At 45.9% G+C, this 20,666-nt stretch overlaps 1 protein-coding gene across 3 annotated transcripts in view; it reads right to left on the reverse strand.

The window, feature by feature from the left end:
• cntfr (ciliary neurotrophic factor receptor) overlaps positions 1–20,441 on the reverse strand; it is a 230,082-nt gene extending 209,641 nt beyond the window's left edge. The window contains exons 1-2 of one of the 3 annotated variants that reach the window (XM_069162319.1): positions 20,168–20,441; positions 16,559–16,686 (exon numbers count right to left, since the gene is read on the reverse strand). The gene's annotated coding sequence lies outside the window, so the exon portion shown is untranslated. Of the gene's footprint in view, positions 1–14,272; positions 14,292–16,558; positions 16,687–20,167 lie in introns of those variants that run through there. The other 2 variants (XM_069162309.1, XM_069162328.1) reach the window with 2 other exon arrangements.
• Positions 20,442–20,666: the final 225 nt, after the last annotated feature.

Genomic DNA, 20,666 nt, shown 5'->3' on the forward strand with positions numbered 1-20,666 from the left:
TCTTGCTTATGGGCATCCGGAGCTGCAGCAAGTATGAATGTGTCCTATTTTAGACAAAAGCCAAGAGAAATCTTTGACCTTTACCCAGATTCACATAATTTATGTTGCAATTACAAATCTTCCATGCAATGCCTTGTGGAAATTAAACGGAATGAAAGGGTTCATTTCATTTAATTACCATTCAGTCACCATCAGTAGCGTCTGCAATATGTCAGCCATTCATTAGCCGAGGAAAACAGCCCCTTTTTCAACTTAATCACATATTTTATGTGTTCCAGTGTGTATTTTAGGAGGATTTCAGAAGCATGAGTAATACACGTCAAAACTGAGTTATAATGGTATCAAATGACTGGAGCTGAATGCTCCTGACATGGACACCATACATTCATTTTGTTTTTACAGAGTCTTTTCAACTTTAAAAAGACACATCATCTGTCCTTGGCAGCATACTCACAGTGCCATATATTCATACTCGGTGTATTATACATGTGTGCCTTATATCGCTGCATATCCCTCCAAGACAAAGAATATTCACTCCAGACCGCCTTCTATTCCTTTTAGCGGCCAGGGCTCTCCATAATAAAACTGTCAGTGACTCATGGCAGGGAATGCACTGCTTTTAAAGGGAATTACAGGAGCTGATGTGATTGGCCATGATTGATGCCAGCCTCTCACGCACCCACTGATAATGCATTTCACCTAAACACACTCCAAATGTGCCACAGGTGTGTTCTGTTCCCTAAATAATGAAAACAGTTCTCCAAGTTGCACATGTCGGTCTTGATTTTGTCTAATAGGATTAGGGGCATAGCTTGGAGTCCAAAAACATGAAAACAAATAGCAGAGCGTAGCTCATTATGTCCTTAAAAATCCATTAAAAACAACTTTACATGTTGCGCGGCCGCCCCAATACATGTTAATTTAAGCAAATAGAAAGCAAGCTTAAAGTAGCGGCATTTGCATTTAAAATGAGAAACACTCCGAGCCGTTTCCTTGACCACTAAATCAACGCACGTTTGGTTTTCTACCTTGAGAAACCGGAACAGAAAATCCAGTTTATAAATTCACAGTACACAAACAATTTGGAGTCAGAGCTCCAAAACATCTTTGGGTATAATGTAAACACAATTTGTGTATGCTTGGTGCAGGCGGGGACTTCAGAGCTGGTGTGTGTTTCCGAGTTCGTGTGTGTGTGTGTGCGCGTGTGTGTGTGTGTGTGTGTGTGTGTGTGCGTGCGTGCGTGTGTGCGTGTGCGCTTTATTGCGGGAGTCGTATTCCTAATGGGAGTGCCACAGCCCCGTGAGAATCCCTCCTGCCTGTCTTTTGAAAATAAAGCCATCTAAAAGCCCCTCGCACATGAAAAATGACTGGAGGAGCTCAGTGAAGCACAGCCCCGAGCACAAAGTGGGAATCAGTGTCAGAAGAGAAAATGTGTTTTTATTCCAATAATATTCAGAATCATCCGCGGCTGAGGTTATCGCCACGTGTTTGAGTGTGACTTACATTTAATCATGAGCATTGAACATTGTCAACTAAGAGAAAAGGGAACATTTATCTTTCCCCCCTTTTCTTTTTTTTTTTTTTAATCTCACTTTTGAGATGCAATTCTGACCCATTTCCTCTGGGTTAGCTTTTCGCCACATACTTGTCGCACATATTTACATGAAATAGACCGGTGGGTCATTCAGTCAAGTATCGTGATGATATTGTTCAGCTCGTGACACGTTTGAGGCGATGATATTATTGTCGGAGGGATGATGCGGTGATCACTCCAGAATTTAGAACGCATGCTTCGGCAATTAAACTTCTGCCCAGGGGCTTCCCTCGCAGCCATTTATCAGTGAAATTAAGTTGAAGCAAAAGCGATTCATGAACCATGACTCAGCAGAATGTGTACAGCGTGCTCATATGCTTTAGCGTCACGTCCGCTGCATTGAAAAAAAATTGGGATTATTTTAAACTAATTAACACCCATCCAGCCAGTCGGGATGGAGTGCAAGCCGAGGCCACGGTGCTATTTAGGAATTATCGCTGAAAGGATGTTTTTTTTTCCGCTATGAATACGGCTGTGATACAAGGAGGTGCAGCCACGGACAAATTAGCATCATTAATGTATTCACCGTTTCCCCTCCTCGCGTACATCATTGAAAAACCAAACCGTCTGCGATCGTTATTTTCCGAGCAATTTCTGTAATGTTTCTAACTCGATTTCAATCAAGTTGCAAAAGAATAAAAGACCCTCCAATTAGAGAATGAGCAGGTGGAATAGCAGAGAGTGTCTGTCAGGTCCACACAGCCGCACTTTCCAACTCACACACACACACACACACACACACACACACACACACACACACACACACACACACACACGCACGCATACGCACACAGCATATGCTGTGTAACTACCATCTTAAAGAGGCTTTCCAATCCTGACAACTCAATTTTCTGATTATTATAACATAATCGTGCCAGTTAATGGGCATTCTCATATTTCATTTAGGGTTTTTCTTTTTTTTTTTTGTATTATAGTTTGGGGCCATATTACTTCTAAGTAGGCAATTAAAACAAATTGCTCAGAGTAATGGAGAAATATGGTTGCTTATGATAAGTTCCATATGGAATTTTTTTTTCTCTACATTTTGGGCTTTTTGAGCTACCAGTCAATGGATTTATGTAATAGCGGAGGGCCGTAAATCATACGACAGACACACACACACACGCGCATGCGCACACGCGCACGCACACACACACACACACACACACACACACACACACACACTTAAATGGAAATACCAGTCCGATACACTCATAGCAGTGCATGCAGACATATATTTCATAGTAAAAAAAACACGCGCGCGCACACACACACACGCATGTAAAAGAAACATGAAGGTCGGCGTGTGCATGTGTGCAGACACAAAGACGAACAGATGCAAAAACACACACTCACACGGACACACGCAACTCGTCAAGTCGAGCATATCCAAAGGGCTTCAATATGGATTTCACACTCGAGTTAAACCTCCTTAACTTCCCTCAACAATATGGAGGCCTCAAGCCATGTCAGTTCCCCCACTGCCACTGCAAACATGCACTTATTCTTCACAGACAACACGCTCCCTCTGGTTTAAAACCTCATTTGGCAAGTTGTTTACAGTGGAGGGTCCGCATAATATTTCAATGTCATTTGGTGGCATCGTTTATCTGCTTTAATGGACTGAGACAGGACGTGAAATGATACCTTTTATAGGCTGTATTTAGACACACAATGTTACAGGTATGGACTGATAATGTCAAATAATGTTGCTGGGAATATTCCCTTACTTTATAGTAGCATAGAAAACAGAAAAAAAATAATAATAAAAAAAATGCAAATTGCATCTAATACGTACTTGTGTATTAAAAAGAGGCTTCATTGATATTCTGTACTATGATTTCTCATCACAAGTTGGTTCCAGCTCCAAATATAGACAATGAAAAAGCCACGACATTCAAATAAAGGAAGCCAACCTTCTGACTTCTTTGAAAACTCCTTTAACAAGATGCTAGGTCTTCCCCAACTACAGGATAAAACATTGTTGGCTTACAGGTCGCTCTCCCTCATGCGCCTTCGGTTCTCTCTTTCTTTATTGCTCGCTCACATAAAGACAAGAGGCAATTCGATACTTCCCGGACTCCGAGGGACGGAGTATGTGGGACTATATAATGCCCATGACCAATAATGCATCAGGAATGTGTTGTGAGGAAATCGAGGCATTTGACATGGGGAGGGAAAACTGAACGTGTGGCAGGAAATTGACCGACTGTTCAACATGCCTTTGCAGTGAAATCCAATCCACTCCTCTCACACACGCATTCTCCTCCTCAGATGCATATATGGACTATATGCTTGTATTTTGTTTTTTGTTTTTTTTACACAATGAAATAATGAAGAAAAAGAAAAAAAAGAGTTGAAGTCAACATCAACCACTTGCAATCTGTCTCTTTAACACAACACTCGTCCTCCTTATGAAGGATCGAGTCTAAGTTTTACCGCCGGAGGGGCCTGACAGTCTGGCAAACAGGATTTAAGATCACAAAAAGACAACACTGCCATTTTAGTAACTGTGTCACACAGGCATACACAAACAGAGGCATCTCATCAACAAAGAAAGATAACGTTACTAAAATTGGGGTAGATGAGAGTCGTTCTGTTCGGGCCCGTCAGCGATCGCGCCGCCGCAGGTGGCAGTCGAGCGCAATCATGGAGCCGCAGAAGGACTATGTAAAGGATGCGTCTGGAGGGGGAGATGGCGGACGGGCTGGCGTGACTGCAGCCCTCCGGCCTCTCTGTTGATGGGCCCGTTGGTCTTCAAATCTGGCCTCTCACGAAAAGCACCATGAACACTGCGGTGGCAGAAACCTCCAAAAGGCTGCAGCACGTGATTTTTGCATTTTAGTGCGTAGTGATGTTAATAAAAATGTGGCGAGAGCAGAGGTGTTGTTTTACTGTTTGTGATTGCTGTTTGTCAGGCACATTTAACGTGCGATATCAATAAAGGCTGATTTGACTGATTTAAAAAAAAAAAAAAAAAAAAAAAAAAAAAAAGGGATAAAATGCTGCTAGGCTGAAAAACGCAATCGACAGTCTGCGAAGGAGCTCGGTAAAAACGCAAAGGAGGATTTATAACATTCTCCCCTCAAAACAAGCAACAGCTACAACACGTCAAAGCTCTCATGAAACTGAAATCAATAGCAAAAAGTGAAATGACAATAGAAACGTAGTAGGACAATATCAAGGGCAATACAAAAGAAATTAAAATATGTATCCCTAATGAGTGGAATCGCAGAGAAACAGATGGTGTGTTCAGCTGGTGTTTGGACCGAGGTTTTTATCCACCAGACATCAATTTGTTGGCCGAAGAACTGTGGTGCTTCAGGCAGCCAGTTTACATGCTCTGTCCGCTTCTGTTTCTGCCAGGGTGGCTTCCATTTTAACAATGTTGGTTTGCTAGAGGACATCGATGTGAGGGACATGCATCTCTGAAGTGACCTTTAGGATTTTTTTTTTTTTTTTTTTTTGTATTTATTTATTTTTCAACTGGTTGCTATAAATGTAAAAGCATTTGCAGTCTGATAATATTTTAGCAGTGTTTGGCTTCAGCAGTCAATCTTTGTAGGCAGACAGACACCATTGCACTCTGTGCCACATAAATATACAGTATACAGCCTAATATACTGTATGATAGATGCAATTTATGAATAAGATAGACACACACGCACACGCACACACATGCACGCACGTACTGATAGAGGCTGAAGTCATTTAAAGTATGTGAGGGTATTCTACTTTTTTAATCCTGCCTGATAAGGGACTATTTTCTATTTTGCCTCCACGTCCAAGATAGGTGGTGTGTGTGTGTGTGTGTGTGTGTGTGTGTGTGTGTGTGTGTGTGTGTGTGTGTGTGTCTCTCTCTCTCTCTTTCTCTCACACACTCACACACACACACACTGAAAGATATGCACACAGAAAAACGAGAGCAGTCACGTACCACCTGAGGGAAGATGCTGAGAGAAGACAAATGCTATCTTCACTCTGACACACCAGTGGTTGTCTGCTGGCGTGTAGGCGAGTCCCCGCGTACTGGCATGTGTCTGTCAGTCTAAGTGTCGCGGGTCTGCGCGCACTTGTCTGTACGTACCGTCTGTGACAAACTGCGTGCTTTCACCGGAGGATGTGGGAAGTTTCGTCGTGCGTGTATTTGTGTGTTTGCCTGCGTGCCGTGTCCTGTAATGCGGAAGCGTGACGGCGTGGCTGTTGAAAGTGCGCGTTTGATACGTCTCCTTCGCCACAGGTGCAGGGAGATGCTGACGCTGCTTACAGAGAGACACAGTGCCAGGGAATAAGTATATTTATCTCCGTCTGTCTGGTCCTCACAAACACACACACGCACGCACACACACACACACACACACACACACACACAGGAACTCAAATAAACAATGCAAAAATAGCAAACAGCTGCACACACACACACAAAAACTCAAACACACTCGTGCAAAGATTAACATGCCCGCAAACAGACAAATAAACATACCTCCACGCATTCTCTCTCACACACACACACACACACACACACACACACACACACACACACACACACACACACACACACCTGGGAGAGGTATGGGATCTTAGGCACCTCGCCAAGGTAAACAGAGAAAATTGCCAGGCCTGACATCTTTTGGTGTTGAGGGAGACTTCTCAAGGTGACAGCTTTTCCTAGTTGTTCGCGGGAGGAGACGATCGGTGCCGTTCGACAATCAGCGCGCTGTCGCTTAGCGTCCGTGTGCGAGCGCTCGTGCGTGATGGGGAACATGCCGCGGGATGCCGTTCGTGCAACACATCGTAAAGCCCGCGCGTACGCACCGTTTACTTTGCGCAGACACATAAAAAGCTGCTCCTTGTAAACTATGTTTCCTCGGACAGAACATAGAACAGGTTCCGCGTGCGCTGCGTTTTCCCCCCGCACACGCGCTCGCGAGCTCTTAATGCGACGTGAGTACGGGGAGCTGTGCGCGCGGGGGTAAGAAGCGGCGTCCGCCAGCTGACGTTCAAATAAAGACGGAGCGGAACGACGCTGCGGACCGCACGCACGCCGCGCCTCCACACGAGACCCGCGGACATCAGCGGAATTACAGTCGGCCCGTTGGTTGCTGGGATTGCCAAAATGAACAATCACCGACACAGCAAACCGTAGAGGGGTTGCCAATTATTTTACCTCTGCAATTAAGAAGGTAAATCACAAATGCAAACTGCGGCTTGTTTGGCTGACCGTTTAAAAGCTTGCTCGCTCGTGTAGTGCTGTGAGTTTTCGACGTGGCCGAGTGTCGGGTGAAGACAGGGCTACAAATGACATCTCTGCTAATCGCTGCCACTCCAGCTGAGACGCTGCACTCGAGTTGAAGCTTCTGTTGAACATGTTCTGGGCTCTTTACGGTTATATTATGGTTCAGTTTGGCTAAGAGGTTTATACCGAGTCGTTTTTGAGTTGACCTAATTAGAAATAAAGAGGCAATGCTTAAACATTCATAATCGACATAAGCACAAAAAAAACAACAAAAAAAAAGACAACGAGAGGAATCAGGCGTGGAACGTTACAGGCACTCTTGTCTCCTGTAATGGTTACCAATTTCCTGTTTTCAATGCAGTAGTTTGGTCTTGAATAAACATTCACGTAGCAATAATGTGCTTGTGTAGGCTATATTAAGTGTGTTTTTCCACTCCCGCTATCATACAATACCCGTTTATAGATGCTCCACTGTCCCATTTTCTGTTTGTCGATGTCGTTCAACAACACAAAAGGGACATAAACTGGTTATGTAAATAATCCTCCATTCATTCCGTCCTTTGTGCGCCGCAGTGTGTACGTGTGTGTGCGCGTGTGTGTGTGTGTGTGTGTGTGTGTGCGTGTGCGTGTGTGTGTGTTGGGAAGTAACACCACAGACCTGGTGTAGATGAGGCCTCTCCTTTCAATCTGACTGCCTTTTGTGTGAATTTGAACTCATCAGGAATTGAACAATATGCACATTTGTGTATGTTTGTGAACAAATACAAACGTATAAAAGCAATAATACATGTGAATACTTACAACCTGACAGAAGCGATGACTCGATAATACTAAGGAAAACAAACTCTGGTAAATACACATTTCAAAGCTGATATTCCAAAATATGTGACCGTTACGTTGGTTGTGAAGACACAAGTATTGCTGATGCAGTCGTTGGCTAAAATGGCGACCGCAGCTGTCTGACCCTTCAATTCATTATTTTCTCCAGGTGCTGCAGACAAGCAACCTCATATTCCCTGACAGCATTCGAACCATGGTTGATCTTCTTTTCAGATTCAGTTATCGGGTTGAACAGGAGACGTCTCTGTTAAACTTCTACCCACCACGACTATCGGGCCTCCCCGTGGTTCGACTTGTATTTTGCTGAAAAGGTGGATGAAAAAAAGAAAAGGCAATTCACTTGAATTGATCCAGGACATCTCCTCAGGTTTTATGATGGTGGTGTAGTGGTTCTGTTTGCGATTTTTTTTTTTATATTCCTCAACCTGCAATACTCAGAGGCTTTTATGGAAACTCCAGTTGCTAAAACATTTGAGGAAGTTCCTGGCAGAAAAATGGTCACCTAAATACATTTTAACCACAGGCGCCTAATTTTTAAATCTGCTTTCTTCATACACTGAAAGTTAAAATAATGAATACAGTTTAAACAAAATGTAACTGCGAGATGTGTTCAATTGCCGTTTCCGAGGCGTTGATATTAGCTTCTTAGCCACGCAACCTCCTTAGGGAGCTATTAAGCTCAGCTAATGCTATTAATGTAAACACAAATAGTTGTTTTTTTTCTGCTTTCAGACAAATCGTTGTTACTCATGACATTAAAATAATGAAATCCTCTTTAAAACATTTTTCCAGTTATCGCTGTGTTTCCTTGTCCAGCTGTTATACACGGCCCAGCGGACCTCCGTGATGGAAGCAGACGGGGTTGCTCGGCCATTTCGTGATACAACTGCAAAGTTCCTATCAAGACTAGTAGAGAGGGACTGAGAGGGTTTTGTATAATATATGAAGAGAACATGAGATTATCTGCCATCGTAATATTGGTGCAGCGTCGCCTGCGTGAGGATAATCACTCTCTTACGACTCCGGTCTGTTTATTTCCAATTGGCCTGAATCTGCAGAGCGTTTCCCTCGTTGTTCTTGCGGCTAAATCTCCACACGAGGTAACTCCTTCCCCTCCTGACTCTTTGATTCGCCCTGAATTTCCTCTCACTCGTTTCCCTTTTTTCTGTCCAACTCCGCTCTCTTTCACTCCCCCCCCCCCCCCCCCCCCACACACACACACTCCTCCTCCCGCTTCCTCTTCCTTTACTCCTCTCCCTCCCTGTGCCTGCAGTAGCTACCCAATAAAGGATGTTGTTAATATCATTAGGCAGACTTCCTCTCCGGCCAAGTGCCCGGCCCACTCCCTTTCAGCCATAATCAAGCGTGCACACTAACTATCAAAGGAGACATTGCTAATAAACTACCACAGTGGAGCGGAAAAACACACACGTACACTCCTGCAGAGAAAATACTGTTGGCTAAGCGTGGTCAAATAAATGTGTGCATGCGCGGGGTGGCTGGGGATGGCGGGTGTGCATGGTGGTAGGGGGGGGGGGGGGTCCGGTGTGGGTAACCCAGACAACACTAATAAAGTATACTTTAAAGGCAAGCACAGTCTAATGCAAATTTGCCACTTAAGGAGACTAAATTAATTGGGGTTGAGGGGACATGTACATAAGCAGACATAGCTAATAAAGTGTGCTCTGAGAAGAGGAAAATATTGTCAGTTTAGTAGCTTTAAATTGGAAAAAGGGGGGGTTTAAAGGGGGTGGGGGGGGTTAGAGGGGCGGGGCAACTGTGGCTTCCTGTTGCACTGCGGTCATTTGCTGTAAATCATCCCTAAAACGGTAGCGCGCACATTGTCAGCTGCATGGCTTGAAAGTGTTCTCTCCTGACAGCTGAAAGCTACAGTGCACATATCAGCAGCGAAACGCGGTCCAGAGGGAATACATGACGCAACACTGCGAGCGAGGGGCACCACAATTAAAAGAAGAAAAAGGAGAAGGGGGCGGGAGGCCAGTGACACGAGGCCGCGTGATAACACGTTGTGCAAAAAGCAGGGATTCTCGGGCAAGCGCGGGCCTTTATCAGATCAAATGAAAGGAGGTGGTGTCAAGTACACACCGTTTCAATCCTTTTAATTGGAGAGCGCCAGATGAGACCGTCTCAGTTTTACACTTCACTTTCATTCTACATTTTGCACGGCGCTGCGGTCGCATTCTTTCAACTCTGATTAAAAAGAGAGGCACTTCCATCTTTTCTTTTCTTTTCAATCAAACACACGCTGCCCGCATCAGTGAAATAGGACTTTCTTTAGTGTCAATGACAAAAATGTACTCAGCGAGTGAACTCAGGTTAAAAACATCAAAATAATCAGATGGAATAAGAGACATGTTTCTGGTTTGCAGTGAAAACATTGGAAAATAAAATATTTGATTGGTGTGTTTCCCTTGATGGAAACAACCATGACTCTTTACAGATGGATTATCTCTGCTTGTAAAATGAGAGATTTTTTTTTTTAATCAACATTTCAGATTTGCTCTCTTTCCCTTTTACCTCCGAAAATCATTTTTTCAAATAATCTAGCTACTATTTAGCTCATTAGCAACCTGCCTGATCTTCTGACTGCTTGTTTCTTACCTCATCTGACTTTTGTTGTAATGATGTCATTATATTCCTTGATACTAAAAAAATCACATCAGGTGAGCTCACTATTATCATAACCAAACAAAACAAAAGGCAAAAACATCTAAATCAAATCTAAGTTGTAAAATACTGGAATCACCCTTTAGCATTGAATATCAATTCAGTACTGATCTGACCAAATGTAGATACACGTAGAAATGAGAGGTCAGTTGAGTTTAAAACAGGAAACAGGAAGTTCTCTAAAGAGTGCCTACACTTTATATTGGACCCCACGAGGGTAGGAAAAGTATGTAACTGCAATAAAGCAGCAAAAGTATCAACATAATGGATGTGACCTGTCTTGCAACCTGTTTTTTTGGCACAAATAAGTCAAGCCTCTCCGTGTGCATGTGAACAACCTTTGAGATTTTTCAGTGTGATGTGGCCACTACTGAGCTCAGTCATGCTTTATTTATCCCTTTCCCTCCGCACTGTAATGGAAATATAAAAGGGTACATTGATTAGTGTTTAAGGATGAGGTTTTAATAGATTAAAAGCCCCCGGCTCAGAGAGAGGCCCTCCCTCCCGCCTTCCCTCCCTCCCGCCTCACTCACTCACTCACTCACTCACTCACTCACTCACTCACTCACTCACTCACTCACTCCTTCACTCACTTCCTCACTCCCTCACTCTCTCACTCACTCTCTCACTCACTCACTCACTCCCTCCCCACTCACTCACTCACTCCCTCACTCCTTCACTCACTCCCTCACTCCTTCACTCACTCACTCCCTCACTCCTTCACTCACTCCCTCCCCACTCACTCACTCCTTCACTCACTCCTTCACTCGCACTCCTTCACTCACTCCCTCACTCACTCCCTCCCTCCCTCTCTCCCGCCTCACTCACTCACTCACTCACTCACTCACTCACTCACTCACTCCTTCACTCACTTCCTCACTCCCTCACTCCTTCACTCACTCACTTCCTCACTCCTTCACTCACTCACTCACTCACTCACTCCTTCACTCACTCCCTCACTCCTTCACTCACTCCCTCACTCCTTCACTCACTCACTCACTCACTCACTCCCTCACTCCTTCACTCACTCCCTCACTCCTTCACTCACTTCCTCCCCACTCACTCACTCCTTCACTCACTCCTTCACTCACTCCCTCACTCACTCCCTCCCTCCCTCTCTCCCGCCTCACTCACTCACTCACTCACTCCCTCACTCACTCCTTCACTCACTCCCTCACTCACTCCTTCACTCACTTCCTCACTCCCTCACTCACTCCCTCACTCCCTCACTCACTTCCTCACTCCTTCACTCACTCCTTCACTCACTTCTTCACTCACTCCCTCCCCACTCACTCACTCCTTCACTCACTCCTTCACTCGCACTCCTTCACTCACTCCCTCACTCACTCCCTCCCCACTCACTCCCTCCCTCCCTCTCTCCCGCCTCACTCACTCACTCACTCACTCCCCACTCACTCCTTCACTCACTCCCTCACTCCTTCACTCACTCACTCACTCACTCCCTCCCCACTCACTCACTCATTCCTTCACTCACTCCTTCACTCACTCACTCCTTCACTTACTCCCTCATTCACTCACTCCCTCCCCACTCACTCACTCCCTCTCTCCCTCTCTCCCTCACTCCCTCCCTCCTTCCCTCACTCCCTCACTCCCTCACTCGCACACACAGCTGTGCAGAAGAGCAATTTTACATACAGACCAAAAGGCAAATTTATGGACGGGTAAAGAGATGGACGTAAGCAGTGACACAGCGGTACAGAAAGACATTAGATGGACACAGACCTGGACAAAATACACACAAAGCTACATCCAGCAGCGCCACAGGCACAGCCCTAAGCCTTCCAGCAATCTATATCTATATTTCATAGCTAAGCTAAAATAAATGTATCTGAAATGTCCCCCAAAACAAGGATGAAGATATCTGCATTCTATTATAAAGTGGGAGCCCCAGCACTGAGTTTCCCATTGATGGAAAATTCATGCATTTTTAACGCAGTGCATTATTAATAATGTGGCACGGTCCCAGACTGGTGAACATTTTCTGCACACAGGGGTGGTGATGTCAGGTTCTGATGTGACTTTTCAAAAAGTAATAATAATAGTAATAAAATGGAAGCAAAAAAAAAAAAAAAAATGAAAAAGTAAATGAGAATGGCAGTGTTTCAGCATCCCACTGCTGATGAGAGGAGACCTGAATATGATTTACAACAACTAAACAACAGCAGCTGAGGTGGGGGAAACAAAAATCCAATTTACCAATGTTTTTGAGTTATTTTGGTCAAATGTGTTCCACATCGTGCCGGCAACTGCATTTTACACAATTGTTTGGACAAGATGATGTGCCATTCAATTAATATGACCCTGCCCTCTTTATTCTTGTCTCCTTTCGTGTCCTTACTGGGCATTTCATTTCCCACCTGGGCGTCCTTTTGTCTCTTTGTGCAATGACCATTGTCACATCTTACCTCCAAGACTCATCTGGACTCCCAACATGTCCGACATGTCCCCTTTCATTGGCTCTAATCTTTGCACCTCTTCCTGCTCTCTGACCTCAATCACGCAGGTGGCCGTAATGCTGTTAGCCTCTTATGTGCTCACCATCTTCCTTCTTCCTTAGACCCAACCTTTCATCCGGTCTTCTCTCGAGTTTACATTTATCAGCCGTGTCGTTTGTTGATCTTTTCTAACTTCTAATTTCCTCCCGTCGCTTCAAGCACTCCTCTCCACACATTTGACCACAATCGTGGCCGCTGTTAGCCTCTGCCAAGTCTATCCAACACCTCTCATAGCCTCCTCTCTCTTGCCGCCTTCCTTCCAGTTCCAATCACGATGGCTCGATGGTATCCTTCTGGAAAACCGTCTTCCACTCCATAATTGATGCTCCTGTTTTCGTGTACTTTTCTTCTTCCTCTGACCACAATCACTTTAGCTGTTAGCCTCCTCTGCACCTCTTGAGTTGTCTTTCGAGTCCGCTTGTCTCGTTTAATCCCTCCCTCAAGAAGACGCGTGTTGTTAGCTCTTCCTTGGTTCACTTCTATCCGGCCCGGTGGCTCAGTGTCCCCTGTATTCCCCATCCTGCCTCGGATGAGAGCATTCTGTTGTTCATCTCAACTTTTCCTTCACTTCTCTGGACCTCTCCTTTTCCTTCTGCTGTTAACCACAGCTGACCTCTACGCGTCTCACTCCTTCATTTACCAGCTTTTCTCTGGAGTCCTTTGACTCTCCGTGACAGTGATGTTACACTTCAGTCTCCTCATTCGCAACCTCGTTTTAAATTGTTAAAACAGCCAACGTGACAAAGCATAGAGATTTAACCTGGTCACTTCGCAGAGAGAAGCATCGACTGCCATTTTCACGATAGTAACTTTTGTAATCATTTTAAAGATCATATCATGAACGAGGTGACATGGCACTCCCCTAATGTCTGAACTAATGGTAGCAGGGCTATTTGAACAACATACATGCATGCATACACTAGCTGCATCAAAGTGATTCAAATGACACATTTATACATCAAACTAAAAACATCTTTATTTTGATTGCTTTGAAGAGGCCATGCATTTCTTCAAAGGAGCTTCTGATAGCAAAAAAACAACAACTTATTTTTGATGACAATCTACATGCTGTCTTCATGTTTACCGATTATAAACACTAACACCAGTTGGTTCACCCATTTTAAAAGGTGTTAAATACGATTTGTAATACTTGTCAACAAACCGCAACAACAATGAACGTGACAAATATTCACATACTACAACCATTTATTGTTCCTGAGCTGGAGGTTTGTCACTTTTCTGTTCTCCCATTATGGTGTAAATACAGCACAACACATGGTGAGCTAATTTTCCTACGTCGTTACTTTCGGCACGTAAACAGCAAGCGATCGGTCTTGCATCTGCCTGATGAAATTATAAATATAGCAGGTGAGTGTATAGCTGAGCACTTCAACTCACAGCACAGGCAGATCGGTGGAAGGACAAAGGAAGGACTTCACATCACACATCTCCTGTCCCCGCAGTGGCTAGTGATTCCTTCTCGTAACGTGTTCCTGTAATGCACACACACTGCGATATATTGTGCTGCTGCCTGCAGGCGCATCGACTCGAATCTGCTTCTCTTCAAGATGCATTTATGCACGTATGTGTGCGTGCATCGGATTAAATCATTCGTATAGGTTGAGTGCGAGCACTTTGTGTGTCAGAATGCAAAATAAATGTGTGCATGTTTGCAGCATTATGTTAATTAAACTGTGCGGCCGCTGGGATCATTTTTTTATTTGATTTTTTTTTTTTTCTTTTCTTTTAAAGAGTTTGCCCCCTTCTGGCCGAGGCAGCTATTGTGCGTGTTTGAGTGTGTTTGCGTTTGCGTGCGTGTGCGTGTGCGTAGAGGAGCGGGGGCTCATGTTGGGTGGTGGTGGGGGGGGGGGGTGAGGGGGGGGTGGGCTGAGTGATGCATATCACTTTCCCCATTTCCCCTCTTTCATCCCTCATTTGCTTTGATCAGAAAGTAGAGGAGTCAAACTCTGAATGGAGAGTACAGCAGAGCCAAGCAGATGTACACAATGTGACACACACACACACACTGACCCACCGAGCGCACACACAGAAGTTAAGGGACAAAAGAAAAGTGGACAAAGAGGAGGTTCCTCAAAAGCGGACATGTAGAACAAATAGAAAGAAAAAAAATATATAAGAAAAAGAGATGAATATAAAAAAAAAAAAAAAAGTTTAACTAAAATTGTCCAGTCACACGCAAACAGATAAACATAATTTAACGTCCCGATCCATGGTTACAGGGCATGGTATGCGGTTATGGCATTAGAGAGCAGCTTTGTGTCTGCATGTCCTCGCTGCATTCAAAATGTACAAAGAAAAGCGCAAGAGTTCTTTCGGATTACCGAAATAATTACACACCGCGTCCTCCTCCCGAGCCAGATCTTCCAGCTCGGTGTGCAGAGAGGAAACCGTCGCGAAAACGCGGATCTCAGAAATGCGTGCGAGGCGGCGGCGGCTTAATTGGGGCCAAATCTTAACAAAATCTTGTCATGTTTTCACACCCTGAGGTGCAGTTAGATAAAAGCACACAGCAAGTGGCATATCTAACTAGAGAGAGAGAGAGAGAGAGAGAGAGAGAGAGAGGGTTACAGGGAGAAAGCGTGGGTGCGGTGCGACGACGCCGGAGAGGAGCGCTGGCTTTTTAATGTCTTTCCATGGCTGTTTGGAAGGCTTGTTGCATACAAAGCTCTCGCCTGCGTTTGTTTCACAGGAGCATGTGAAATGGCTCTGATGCACGCGTGTACACACAAATACGCTTACCAAAATCTTCAGTTTAGTTCTTACAACTCCGAGCCCTTCTCCCTCTCAACCTTTCGGAGGGCTCAGATATATTTTGTCACATCCGAACGCAGCACCGAATCCGCTTATCCACTCGGAATCGCTTAATAATTCTGATGACGTTCAGCTTCTTTGTCTTTACAAGTAACTTAAGTGACAAATGCTTAAAGCTGAACAATTCAGATGAGATCTGTAATCCCCTTTTGTTGGTTGAGAGGGCTAATGCAGAACAGCTTTACGCGAGACGTTTTCAGCTCGCCAATGAGCCGAGCAGCAGCTCAAATGTTGATTAAATATATATCCGAGACAATAAACAACTTCTGCGCGTCTTCTTCTGGGGCGGCTTGCTGGAGATCCCAATTCAGAGCGATTAAGTTGATAAGTGTAAATCATTGCTGCAGGAGAGAAGGTTTACCTGGGAGACTCCCAACTGCTGAAACTGACATCAAACGATCAAATGGGACTTTTTTTGTTTGCCAGAGAGGAATGTGGTCTTACTGAAGTGCAGAGGCACGTGTACGATCACAGCGTGGCGTCCCTTCTGCTAACACGCAACCGACCGGCCGAGTAGGGACGCCTGCTTCCAGAGAGCACGTTCAGCCAGACGTTTCTGTTGTTATTCAGGCGAGTCGCGACAAAGACGTTATTATAACGAGTGATTTGTTTTTGACTTTCGTCTTTTCTTCAGAAGTGGTTTGGTTTTCAAGGGAAGGAACGTGTTTGACCGTCTCTCTCTCCATCCTCCTCCACTCCAGCTTCAAACTTGTAGCTTTTTGTGAACGTTACAGCGCTGAGGAACCCCCCCCCCCCCCCGCTCTGATCAGACCTGTGCTCGGACATCTGTCGGAGGATGTTTACCCAGGCAGTAAGTATGTTAGGGGAAATATTATCCTAGTTTTACCTTACCTTTCTTCTGTGTGGAGCATAAACATCAGCATTGCAAAGTGGGGATGATGGGAGAGGAGAGGCAAGGAGGAGGAAAGGAAAAAAAACAAGAAAAAAAAAAGTGTAAAAGGAAGTAAGGCAGAGTGGACCTGAGAGAGGAGTAAAAGAGGATGAAGAAGAAGAGGACGGAGGAAGGGTGAGGAAGTGAGGGAAAGACAAGGAGGAGTAAGTAGAAGGAGAAAGTTGAGGGTGTGAGGGTGATGGGAGAACACGGAGAGAAATCAGGGAAAGGATTGAGAGGAGGGAAGAAAAGTAAAGGAAGACGGAGAAAAAAATGACAGGGGAGAGAAGAAGAGAAGTTCAGAAGTATGTAAAGCACAGTTGTAGCCGATACTTAACAGAAACACATAATTAATCAACCCCGACATCACTTCACAATCCCGTTTTATCTCCCAACTTCATGAGAATTACTTTAAAATGTCACCCGTGTCTATTTGTAAGTCACCGTGGACCCTTTAATAAGATGCGAGCAGCACTCTGACTTTTTATTTCTCAAGGTTTAAATGGTGACATTTTTGCTCCACACGTAAGAAAGTCCAATCCTTTCCCCTGCCAAAAAAAAATGTCTTAATAAGAGGAAGTAAAACTTTCAATTTCAGGATATGAGTCAGAAAGTCTAGACGGATTTTTACAGTCCGTTAAAAGTCAGTTTACATGCATGACTGTCTGGTGATCTGTGTACATAATGCAGACGAGCACACAGATGCTTTACCATGCACACAGGCACACAAGCATTACTCTTTTTTTCCCCTTGTTATCTCTCTCTCTCTCTCTCTCTCTCTCTCTCTCTCTCTCTCTCACACACACACACACACACACACACACACACACACACACACACACACACACACACACACATCTCTTTCCCGTCTGGTGTTGCTTCAAAACCAAACCATGTGTGGGAGCTATCCTGTGCCGGCCTAAATTGCATGCGCTGCCGGAGCTCGGTGCCTCCATTTGAAAAGGAAGGACGCCCTTCGCTGCCCGTCTCGCTGTCCGCCGCCCGTCTTCCTGTCTGTCCGTGTCCCTGCCACTGTGTGCTCTTCTTGGGAGTCTTTTCTTCTTTCTTAATTCTTCACCTTTTTCTTATTTTGCGTGTTGGTCACTATCGTCCATCTGCCTATCTCCTCTAATCTGCTTGCCTGCGACTTTGTTATTTGTACCCTTTCTGTGCCTGTCTGTCAAGCGGTCTTCCCCTCTCTTGAACTCCTGTCACTCTTTCTATTTGCCCCCCCCCCCCCCCCCCGGATCCCTCCAACAACTGCCTATCACTCCCTCCCGCTCCACCACCACTAGGCATGAAAACGGTGCTCCATTAGGAGTGCCTGGGCTAAGCCCAGTCTGACACACACTGCTTTGATCAGCGGTGAGCTGGGCTAAACACCCCACTAAACTCCAGTCTGGGTGAGGGGAGTGGGAGTGGGAGTGGGGGGGGGGGGGGGGGGGGGGGTTGAGGGAGAGCAAAAGTAGCGAGAGTTAGTGAGAGATGGGACCGGGAAGATCAAACAGAGAAACGAGATGGGAGACAATAAAAGGGAAACACACACCGACTACTACGGAGAGGGGCTCTGCTTCCCACAGTATCTGCCCCCCCCCCCCCCCCCCCCCACTCTTGCCTTTTTACATTTGCGTTGTCTTTTTTAATCACTTAGCTTTCTCTCTCTCTCTCTCTCTCAACGTCGCTTAATTGGTTTTTTTTTCTAAACACCCTCCAAAGTTGCCATTAAATGCATCGCGAAACAATTTCTGCAGGTGCACATCTCGTAGACGCTCAGAGAACAGCGACGGGGACAGAACTAACGGGAAACACGATCGGATGTGAACAGTGGGAAGCGTCCCCGCAACTCTTGTCCGTCTTGCGAGTTAAATAAATAATGTCGCTCGTGTGTGCACACGTTGTCAAAGACAGAAAAGTAAGAGAAACAAAGGCGGGCCCGGGGAGAGAGGATATCTAGAGAGCAGACCTCCAGAGCTGACGACACTTTAAAAATTTTTTTAAAAAAACGAGCCGGAGCTTTCAACATTCAGGCGGGCAGATACTAAACCAGCAGCAGCAAAAGGACAAAAACCTCCCGTCTTTTTCTCCCAAGGAGTGAAGAGAAAAGGGATTTCCGCTCAGTGCTAATCAATCAGGCCGTGATAATGGCTCCCATGCCTAGCTGTCGACTGGAAGGGTCAAGGCATCCCGTGACCCAGCGCCCAGGGCCCAGGGGCCAAAGCCCCTCTCAGAATAGCACCCCAGGACAGACTCCCCGGGCTAATTGTCCAAGCCAGTGTCAGCCTTTTCAATGCCCTCCCCTCCTTCCACTTTCTCCTTCATTCCTCTCTCTTTCTTCTCTCTTTCCCTCCCCTCCCTCCCTCCCTCCTCGCCACTCCGCGATCCTCTCTCTTTCTACGCAACTGAGGAATCTGCTAAGTATACCAGCATGTACCAGCGTGGGGGAGAAAATGAGACACAAAGCGAGGAGTTGGAGGAAATAAGACCATTTGGAGCTTAGGTGACACAGATAAATAAGAGAGGCAGCAGACAAGGAGAAAAGTTAATGAAATAACAGACACGGGGGGGGGGGGGGGGGGGGGGGATAGTGAGAAGTGGAAGAGCATGTCGGAGGGAGAGAGGGAGAGAGGGGGAGAGAGGGGGGAGAGGGGGAGGGAGAGGGGGAGAGGGGGAGAGAGGGGGAGATCGGTGGCGGCAGCGAAAACGAGCAGGGAGGGAAGTGAGAGAGGAGGATGAAAGAGCCGGAGACAGTGAGGCAGGAGGACAGGAGGACAGGGGAGGGGACAGACGGACACGGAGAGAGTTGGAGAGAGAGAGAGAGATAAGAAGGAGGAGAGGCATGTGAGGCTGTCCCCCTTTCTCCCCCCCCCCCCCCGCCCCCCCCCCCCCCCCCCTCCACACCGACACATCACTCATATCACAGGAGTGCAGTGACGGGTCTACCCACTTCCATCTGCATATCAATAGCTTTCTATTAATCACAGCCGGAGCAAGCGTGTGTCTCGGGGAATCTGCTCAACATCAGTATGACTGACCACCACAATGCAGCCGGCATACAAAAAGACAGAGAGGACGCGCACGCACACGCGCACACACACACACACGCACACGCGCACACACACACACACACGCACGCACACACACACACACACACACACACACACACACACACACACACACACACACACACGCACGCACGCACACACGCACACACAGGAAAGCACAAGAGTCCGAAACAAACCCCACTACAGCGCAATGGCATTCCTCCCATTCCAAGCGCACGCTGCTAATTACCAGCATTACATCCCACAGACAGACAGAGGGAGAGATTGATGGAGAGGTATTCCAATGTTGCACCGGCACCATGTCGCCACACTCTCTTCTGTCACCTTCCCTTTGCTTTTTTTTGGCTACGCTTCCTCCTCAGTACACCTCCGTCCAACTCTCTCTCCCTCTCACAGTCCCTGTCAGGTCCTGGTCAGACAGCGCTGAAGAAGAGCAAAGTCCCAAAAAAATTCAAATAAAAAAAAAAAAAAAAAAAATGACATGCAAATCAAAAATCAGTTACTCACAGGGAACCTCTTTCTTTTTTTCTGTATTGCTTTTTTTTTTTTTTTTTCCTGATCTGTCACTCCTTATCCTCTTCTCCACTGTAGCAAGGGGAGTGTGTCTTATCCCGGCGCGTGTGCTGTGTCAGTCCGATAGAGGAAAGTTTGCCGTCTGCGTGCGTGTGTGTGCTGTCTGCGTGTGTGTGTGTGTGTGTGTGTGTGTGTGTGCGTGAAGAGAGGACGAGAGAGAGAGAACGCGTGCGTCTGTCTCTGTGTCTCGCACTGCTCTGACTGAGCGAGCCGAGGCTGTTTTAAACAGGCTGCTCTCCCCATGTGACCAGCCCAGCCACAGGCAGGAATACATTACCGACACACACACACACACACACACACACACACACACACACACACACACACACACACACGTCTCTCTCTCTCTCTCTCTCTCTCTTCCCCCTACTCCCTTTCTCATCCATACACACACACACACCATGTCCACAGTGCACCCCCTAGCCACCGCTCA

Source organism: Embiotoca jacksoni, unplaced genomic scaffold (assembly GCF_022577435.1).
Source record: "Embiotoca jacksoni isolate LCO1_2020_lvr unplaced genomic scaffold, fEmbJac1.0.p SCAF_10, whole genome shotgun sequence".
NCBI classification, from domain to species: Eukaryota; Metazoa; Chordata; class Actinopteri; family Embiotocidae; genus Embiotoca; species Embiotoca jacksoni.